This window comes from Euprymna scolopes, chromosome 10, assembly GCF_053919585.1.
Source record: "Euprymna scolopes isolate OS-2025 chromosome 10, ASM5391958v1, whole genome shotgun sequence".
NCBI classification, from domain to species: Eukaryota; Metazoa; Mollusca; class Cephalopoda; order Sepiida; family Sepiolidae; genus Euprymna; species Euprymna scolopes.
This window is the reverse complement of record NC_136491.1, coordinates 41474837-41484836: the sequence shown is the minus strand read 5'-3', so window position 1 is coordinate 41484836 and position 10000 is coordinate 41474837. Positions and strand designations below refer to the sequence as shown.

General features: G+C 31.2%; 1 protein-coding gene and 1 pseudogene across 1 annotated transcript in view; one reads left to right on the top strand and one right to left on the bottom strand.

Annotated features, from left to right (window-relative positions):
* Nucleotides 1–10000, bottom strand: part of LOC145285934 (gamma-aminobutyric acid type B receptor subunit 1-like) — a 408900-nt gene that overhangs the window by 100460 nt on the left and 298440 nt on the right. The gene's annotated exons all lie outside the window — the stretch shown is intronic.
* LOC145286830 (5S ribosomal RNA) lies at nt 8383–8500 on the top strand (annotated as a pseudogene).

Below are 10000 nucleotides of genomic sequence, written 5' to 3'. Positions count from 1 at the left end.
GGTTTGGTTTTATCTTTTTTTGTCTCTTGGTTATTTTTCTTAACTCGCATACGGGAAGACATTGCCATATTATATGTTATTACGCTCTTAATATGTTTATTTTCAATGCAGTTTATGTTTCTATCATTTTTATTTATGAATTTAATTTGTGAATTATATCCCGAGTTTTTAAGGTCCTCATTGTAATATTTTTCATTTTTGATAAATATGGATTTTTTTTAATAAATTAAGTTAGACTAATTATCCCCCTTACACCCTTTAAATAAAAATAAAGAAAATATGACAATTATCTCCCCTTACAACATTCGAAATATAAACTGTAGCGTCTTTAAATCAAAAGTACGCTAACGGAAATAATTTATTGCACGGACGTCACCCCCTTTTAAAATTCATCATTCAATAAGGTAAAAAGCTATAGCAAACATCTAAATGAGTATCTTAACCATAGTTCCTGACTTCAAAAAGCGAAAAATTAAAAGGTAAATTTCTCTCTCTATTTTTTTATATATATACCTTTATATCTATGTATATGTATATATGTGTGTCTATTTTTTCATATATATGCATATATATATATATATTTGAAATGTGGTACTTAAATCAAACTTATAATTTAAATTCAAATCTATATTTTAACCTTTATTTCAATTTTTTTCAGATACATCTGCCTTACTTTTAATGATAGGTTTATTTATGGTGTCTTTTAAATTTAATAAAAACCCTTCCCAATTTGCTGACGAGGAGACCTTGCTTATTAAAAAACTATTGTACGTAACTTGATGTCTACCACAATAAAAAGCATTGTTTTCCGAAACGATCGTACAGATAATTGATTTTGTTGCTGTTCCTTCTTATGAAAGGGATTTTTATTTAATTATAATTTGATTTTTAAATTTTAAATTATCAATCACATTACTATATATATATATATATATATATATATATATATATATATATATATATATATATATATATATTATATATATATGTTTCTGATTATTAAAAAACTAACAATGAACCAATTTCGTTATATTCAGAACGTTTTTTTTGGTGTTTCACTAAACTGTCGCCAGGTGGCGCTTTTCGGTCAAAAAAAACAAGGGACGATAAATGTTTCACTAAAATTATTTATTTGTTACTTCAATTCAAAAAATATTTCGGTAAAAAACAAAGCAAAAACAACACCCCATGTTGCTTAATTCGGAAAATAAAATTATAAAATTATAAATTTGTTGTTGATCCTTCAAAGTTGCTTTAATTCGAAAGATGTTTCATAAAAATTATTTATTTGTTCGAAATAAATAAATAAATAAATAAACACAAAAAATAAAAAAATATTTTTTAAAAATACAATGTTGCTTTAATTACAAAAATGCCCAAAATTGTTTTATTAAAAATTATATTTTCTTATATAAATTTTCCAATAAGTGTCTTTACAATTGTATTTTCATTCATTTTTATACAATGTTTTCGTTTTCAAATATTTTTGTGTTTGGAAAAATATCTTGTTTGTTATTTATTTGACCAAGAAGAAATTGGCGTTAGTTTGAGAAAAAGAAACATGCGTAAATAATTTGATAATTAATCAATTGTTCAATTTCCATTAACTGGAATAATAATATTTTTAAAGGCGTATAACTCCTGCCAACTCTAGAGAGTTCATATTTCTTCGTCAATCCCATTGTTGATTAAACAATTAAAAGAGAACTATAATTAATTTCAAAATAGAGGACCTATGAATGAGCTGTCAGACGGCCCAAAAACTTGTTAGCAACTGACTTGAAGTCAAAATTCCCGCCAAAAGGGCAATCCTGGTCTTCCGGCGAAAGTTATAATATCAACTAACCAAGAACCCTGCTTTATCCGTGTTATTTCTGACATAACACTTCTTGTGTTATATATAAAAAAATATTTTAAACATTTGTATAAAAAAGTTTCTTAAAATGAATAAATGGAAGCGATGCAGCAAACCATTTCACTAAATTTATTTGAGCCCACTCTTTCTCTCCACATGAATATATTTTAAATATTAAAAAAAAAAAAAAAGAGTTGATTATTTTTTTATTGTTTCATAATAAAACAAGAAGTGTTTCCATATGGTTTCGTATTTCGTTTTATGTTTAGTGACTTCCGTTCCATATTGAGATAAACCAAGTCCACTTCGGGCGTCTAAACTATATAAGTGTTGAATTTTTTGGTACTCATGCAGAGAGTTATCCGTGCTGAAATAATAACGTTATTATTTAAAAAGCCATCCTTAACATGGGGAGGGGAGGGTGTTTTGTACCTATTCTGCACTTTAACCTTACAATTGAATAAAAAAAACATATCATAAAACTTTAATTAAACGTGGAAATACGATTTAAAAAATAGTGCGGATCACCCTCTGCATTAGCACCAATTTTTTTTACTTAACCGTCGAAACTCGGTGCACCCATAACTTTGAAAGATTTTCGTTATCTTGTTGCTCCAAGTTTACAAGGCACTAATTGTGTTTCAAAAAAAACAAAAAACAAAAAAAAAAAACAGGTTAAAATAAGTAAAAACACTAAAAATTTATCCAAGTAGACAGAAAAGTAACTTATGTCTTTGGTAGCATTTATGCTTGAAAATTCTTTGAACTGTTTTTTTTTTTTTGGGGGGGGGGTTGAGTACAAAATAGCGCCATAATGTTCTCTTCTTTGGAGCTCCGAGAATCGCTCAAATGTTAAAAAAAAAAAAAAAAAAAAATGGCAGAAATGCGCCAAATAAATATCACCAAGGCATTTATAGGTTTGTTTTCGTTACAAAAAAGTATAAAATGAGTTTGTGGTCCTATAAACTGTTCTGAGGTGCCCCTGTTATCACGAAGAACCATTTCCCCTCAATAACATGCGCATTGTACGAATCCACAAAAAAGGAAAACCAAATAAAGCCATTTCGTTTCATTTCAATAATAATTCACTGAAAAAAAAAAGAAGAAAGCTTTGTTTCGTTTCATATTTTCATTCCCGGTTCGATGTTTTGCTGTCTTAATTCAATTTCAAGACGAACTATTTCGTTGGGCCGAATGACACCCATGTTAAAGAACCAACCAATATTATCATAATTTATAACAAGCGCAGTACTTAATAACTGTGTGGAGATAAATCCAAAAATCCAGTATCCAAAGTTAAGACGTCGGAAGTGGACACGGTTTAGCCAAAATATGAAACGGAAGGCAAGTCACTAAGCATGAAACGAAATACAAAACCACATGGAAATAATTTATTTCCAAAACAATATTTGTTTTATCATTTCTTGTGCTATTATAAAACAATAAAAAAAAATAAACATTTATTTTTTTTACATTCCTATAAATAATTTTTTTTGTTTTAACAATTGTGATATTACTAAGGCTATGACAACAGCATATTCTTTTCATTCTCGAGTATACATCCGCCATAGTTAGACACAATTAATCAACTGAGAACCACATCACTCTACATAAAAACATATAAGATATCAATGGATATATACCTGAGATGTGAGAAATTAATCTCACAAACTTAATACTCCCTGGCAGAGGAAAAAATAATTCCACAATTACAAAACCATACCTTTAAACTAAAATTTTATGCAGTTATAACATCAAAGAAAGGTTATTGGTCCGGGTACAGTCCTTGCAAAACGGTAGGCCAGTTTTGCCTCCCAAATTGGGAGCCAATAGTAAACTCCTTTAGTTTGAGTGGTAGCGTGGTTTTCCTTGGAAAAAGGTCCATGATAATTCATGGTGTTCTTCAGCAAGAGTTTTGGTGCCTTTAATTAGGCATAAATCGAGTTCCATGGGACTCTAATTGAATTGAGAAAAGTTCAAACATTTAGGTGATATAAACATGATGAAAATGTTCAAATGATGCCATCCTCTAATTGGGATATCTTCGGCACAATAAAAAGGTGTCTCTGCTTGTAGAGATCTCAAGTCCCTTTTCACCAAACATTTAGCTGATATAAATATGAAAAAATTGTTGCGACTCCATTGTCGATAAGTCATTCTTCTCAAAGCCGACTTTTGGGGAGTCTCTCTTGCCGGGTGTTTCTTCGTAGACTGAAAACAAAATGGACGTTTACAAAAAAGGCAATAAGTAATTATTTTGGCCCATACAAATTAACCAATCGCAGGCTGCCTACTAGAATTGTGCGTAGGCGGCTTAAAGCATTGAATGGCATTGTAACTAGAATTCTCACAGAGAATCAAAACAAGAAAAAGAATATACTGTTGTCATAGCCCTAGTTATCACGAAATAATAAAAAAGAATGATAAATTTTTATTATTTATATGTGTTATCGTGAAACACAAAAAACAAAACAAAACAATGAGAAGTTTTATTATTTACATTTCTATAAATGTCTTTGTGAAATATTAAATATGAAATAAATATTTAAAATAAATAAACCATAAAAAATAAACTTATATTTTAAAAAATTTCTTAGAATATGTTTTTCACAAAGTTTTTAAACAGAATTTTGTCATAAATTATTAAAGTTTTCTTTTATTGACACTACTTGTGTTATCACACACACACACAACTTATTTTAAAGAAAAAAAAGTTAAAAAAAAAAAAAAAACTACAGACTTGACTCATTACCCGGATGAGGCTATTTTTAACGAAATATTGGACTTAAAACATCAACAAAGTAAATAAAAATGATTTTCTCATTTTCCTGACATTTTAAGTTTTCTAATTTATCTTTAAATTCTATTCAAAATAAACGTCTTCTAAAAGTGTCTAACTACCTTTTTTTACTTTTTATTTTAAACATTTTTATAAAAAAAGTTTCTATGAAAAACGTTTATATGAATTCATATTTTGTTTCATGCTTACTGACTTCCGTTCCATATGTAGCTAAACTGAGTCCACTTTCAGCGTCCTTACTTTGGATACTGAACTTTTGGATTTAACCATGCTGAAAACGAATATCACATTTTGTACAGACAAATAGTTTTCTGAATGTTAAAACATTATTATCCAATGTAATCCCGCTTGTGGTCACGTTTTTTTTCCCAACTAAAAAGTACTAATGCGCATGCATGTTTCCAAACTCCCCTCTTCCCCATTTTAAGAATGGCGAACGCCACTGGCATTTTTTAAGGAATGAACTGGAAAAAAATTCTTAATACTCAGAAAACTACTTGTCTGCGTCAAAATTTAAATGTGATATTCGTTTTCAGCATACCCGAAAACCTTTAAAAGCCGTTATTTTAAAGGCGAGTGTTAAGGTGATAGGAAAGAACGTAAAAATTTACCAATAAAACTACTTAATCAGTTTACATGATTTATTGTGTATGGTATTTTCTTTTCGTTACAAATAAAGATTTCTCTATATTTTTAGTATTTTAGTTTTTTATGGGAAAGAGAGCGTGGACTTGCACTGAAAGTTGCCTTATCAATACATGAAAACAATGGCCACTGGCACGATCACTCAACTTGAATAAACTTAAGCGATTTATATGTGGTTTTAGAACTTTTTTTTTTTTTTTTTAGATTGGGGCTTCCCATTCGGACTGAGTGGTAGAGTAAGTAAGTTTTTTTACAATGCCATCATCCTCACTCTCTGAGTTATGAGATAATCTCGGTTATAAATTTAATTTTCATGTGTCGATAAGACTGTTGCATAAGAGACCCCTGATAGAAGGTTAAATAAATTTCACCAGGAAACGTGACCCAAGGTCATGTGCAGAATCTTCGTATGATCAAGGACGGCAAACAAAAAAGTCAGTCTCAAGAGATCCAGGGAGATGGCGTCAAAACGAGCGAACACATTCTTGCGAAACAATGCGATTGGATTTCGGTCAAACGAAAATCGTCATTCTAGGCCACATGAAAAAGAGACACACAGAAGAGTAGACAAGAGACCACAACGAACGAGTCGCGAGCAACACAGTCTTTTACCCCCCCCCCCATCACACAAAATCAGATTTGTCAATCTGTCATTAAAAACTTAAATATACAAAATAAAAAAACAAAACAAATATCTTTATAATCAAGCCGCGTGTGTTATCTATTTTACTGCTGGGTGTTTAAGTATTTTTAAATTTAATAGACTTAAACAAAATTGACGACTCGGCCATCCTCCTCCTCCTCCTCCTCCTCCTCATCATCATCAAATTGACATGTAACAAGACAGTTTTCATCGTAATAACATTTAGAAATAAAAAAAAAATCTCACAGTTTCCATACATAAAAAAGGTCGGTACGGCATTTTGATCTTACCACTTATGTTATAAATTATTTGATGCTTATATCTTTTTGTTTGCGAGTTCTCAACAGTTAACTATTCTGGACCTTTACTTACAAATCTTGAACATATCGATAAAAACGTTACTTCTAATAAATAAAACAAAATAAATGGAGATTCCGGTTTCTGTTCAGAATTCTCCCTGTATTAAAAAACAAAATGTAAAGAAAGATCTGTATGATGTATGTACTCGTGATTGAACGAAAATATCATATTCCAAAAATTACGTACATTGAAAAAGTAGTTTTGTTTTTATAAAGAAAATCATTTTAAAGCGATTAATGGGAATTCGTATGCATTACAACATAAATCTCTTAAACTTGAATTATGTGGAGTTATCTCCCTTTTTTTTTTACAGCGAAATGACGGATGATACAACCACCCTTCCCATACTCATAAAATTTAATGAAAAATGAAAAAAAAGGTAATTAATTAAAAGAACTTCCACTGAAGTAAAATGAAAAAAAAAAGTAATTAATTAAAAGAACTTCCACTGAAGTAAAATGAAAAAATAAGTAATTAATTAAAAGAACTTCCACTGAAGTAAAATGAAAAAAAAAGTAATTAATTAAAAGAACTTCCACTGAAGTAAAATGAAAAAAGAAGTAATTAATTAAAAGAACTTCCACTGAAGTAAAATGAAAAAAAAAAAAAAAGTAATTAATTAAAAGAACTTCCACTGAAGTAAAATGAAAAAAAAAGTAATTAATTAAAAGAACTTCCACTGAAGTAAAATAAAAAAAAAGTAATTAATTAAAAGAACTTCCACTGAAGTAAAATGAAAAAAAAAATTAATTAAAAGAACTTCCACTGAAGTAAAATAAAAAAAAAGTAATTAATTAAAAGAACTTCCACTGAAGTAAAATGAAAAAAAAAGTAATTAATTAAAAGAACTTCCACTGAAGTAAAATGAAAAAAAAAAGTAATTAATTAAAAGAACTTCCACTGAAGTAAAATGAAAAAAAAAGTAAAACAATTAAAAAATACAAATAATAAAATAAACAATAAGAGGCTTAAATTCTGTAGTTGTAAAATAAATCTAGCCCACATCGTTGTAGCCCTTTATGCACCAGTGATAATATGTTTTATTTGGGACGAACGAAATAAATAAATAATCCTTTAAATATATTTTTTTTTATTGGAATTCATTATTGAAATGAGTTTTATTTATTAATTTATTCATTGCGGACTATTATTCTCATCTTTATTAGTTGTTGTTTCACAACGTTTCGGCCAACTATTTCTCTGGCCTTCGGTAGGTGGTAACCCCGACGGAATAGGAACTCTGAATTTCCTAACTGTATTCTCAGCAATTACTGCCATCCATAGTTGTTGTCGTCTCACCACGTTTTTGGCCAAGTAAACCTCTGGTCGGCTTTGAGTAGGATTGAAACCGCTATCTTCAGACAATTCTCACCTGGAAATGTAGAGATTCAACGTCTCTATCCACTGCGCCACGGGCCCTGTCACGGTTACCACCTGACGAAGGCCAGAGGAATAGTTGGCGAAACGTCGTGAAACAACATCTAAGGAAGATGAGAATAATCGTCCGCAATAAATAAATTAATAAATCCTTTAAATATTTAAAAGCGAAATAAAAACACGGCAACTTGTGTTGAATTCATCGCATACAAAGAAGTGTTGACAATAAATATTGTCTCAGCATTAAATAACTCCCAAATGATTAATATGCCGTAGAACAAAGAGACCAATCGGGTTAGGGTTAGGCTTAGAACAAAGAGACCAAACGAATGAATAGATTTGTTGAAAACATGGCATTATCAAAAGAAAGGATGACAAAGTCTATATAAAAAAAGATTATTTTTTATTGACGATTTATTAACAATAAAAAAAGTAGTGTTGATAAATATTGTTAGTTCAGTGTCCTAAGAACGTTCCAGGTGAAAGAAGAGTTGTTTTTATTTCTCTAATGAGAAACTTAGTGCACGTGTTCATTTCGGCTGTCGCCTTACTAATTTGCATGTGATAGTGTGTGTAAAATGAGGAGACGTTGTAGGTGTATATGCGTGTGTATTAGTTTACTTCTGTTGGTAAGAGAGTGTGTGCGTCTTTGAACTTGTGTATACCGGCGACTGTTTAACAGTGTGTATATGAGGTCGCTGGGCGTACGGCATAATCGCGTTGACACACCGGTTCTCATCAGATCACCGAAATAAAGCAACGTTGAGCCTGGTTAGTACCAAAATGGGTGACCATTTAAGAATTCTAGGCGCTGTATGTGCTCTCCGCTTATCTCGGCATTTGTTTCCAGTCGTCCTGTACATACACTTCACTTGTCACTGGCATTTAACAATGTCGACTCAGGAGAGATGAGGTTGGCGATTGCGCACCTCCTGCCACAAACATTTCACGCGCAGACACTCCTTCGTGGGTATCCATAGTCTGTCAAAGACTGAAGGAGCTCGTTTTTTTAATGTGCTGTTGTTGGACGTACGGTAGCTCGTGGATGTCCCTTCACATATGTGTGCTACTTGCCGAGAGGCTTTTTGCTCTAATGTGCCTATTTTGAATTGTGACGTGCACACATGTGTTGTCTCCGAAAAGAAAACCCGCACTTCGGTTTTTATAGTACGTGCAAATATTTGGAAATGAATATTTCTTCAATGTGACCGATTGAACGAAACTGCTGATTTGAGCTATTGTTCAACCGAGCAAGAAAATGATTAAAGCGATTCAAATAATAAAATTAACAATAAACGAGGTTTACAAATAAATCTGTCCCCTATCATAGTAGCCCCTTACACATCAGTGGCAACGTATCTTGTTAAAGGCGAACACAACGTTCAAAACTGTTGATCTTCCATAAAACGGGCAAACAAGATTAACTGATGTTTTTTCTACAATAGATATTGCCCTAACATTAGAAAAAAAAAAAAAGAGAAAAGGGTGTGTGTGGTGGGGGTGGCGTTGATCTGCTGTAAAATAAACAAAAACCAAATTTAAAATACGATGAACAATGGTTGTCGAAAAGAAAAAAAATATGGTTGAAAATGGGGGAGGACTGAAGGGTTGACTTTCCATAAAACGGGCAAACAAAATTAACTGATGGATTTTCTACAATAGATATTGCTCTAACATTAGAAAAACAAAGGAGAGAGAGAGAGAGGGAGAGAGAGAGAGAGAGAGAGAGAGAGAGAGGGTGATCTATAAACAAAAACCAAATTAAAGAGATTGCGCCATAATCAGAATGAAAATCAAATAGAGGAAAAGTTTAAAACACAAATACGATGAAAAATGGTTGACGAAAAGAAAGAGACGAAAATTATGGCTGAAAATGTGACTGAAGAAAAAGAAGAAAAAGAAGAAGAAAGAGAAGCAATTGCTTGAAAGAAAAGGAAAACGAAGGACAGTCGTGATTATATTAATCAACGTCTTTCGATTTTGTCGAGTTTTGGCTTTAACTTTATTTCCACACAGCGTTCTTATTTATTTTTGGGCGTTTTTTTTTTTTTTTCCATCGAATACACCATTCTCCAGCAGAAAATCTCCGCGTTCAATCACTTGCTACTTAGAAGACGAATTCCCATCATTCTTAGATGGCCTTACTTACTTGAGACACCGGTTCTTGCAAAACATTGATCATTGCAAAAAGCACTCAAAAGAATCGGAATCATGAAAAGACAATCACCTCTGCCTGAACCTTTTATCTTTAAAAGATCAAACCGATTCGAAAGACACAAAAACATAACTTTGAGACTTTTGTTAAGTATTGTTCGAAATT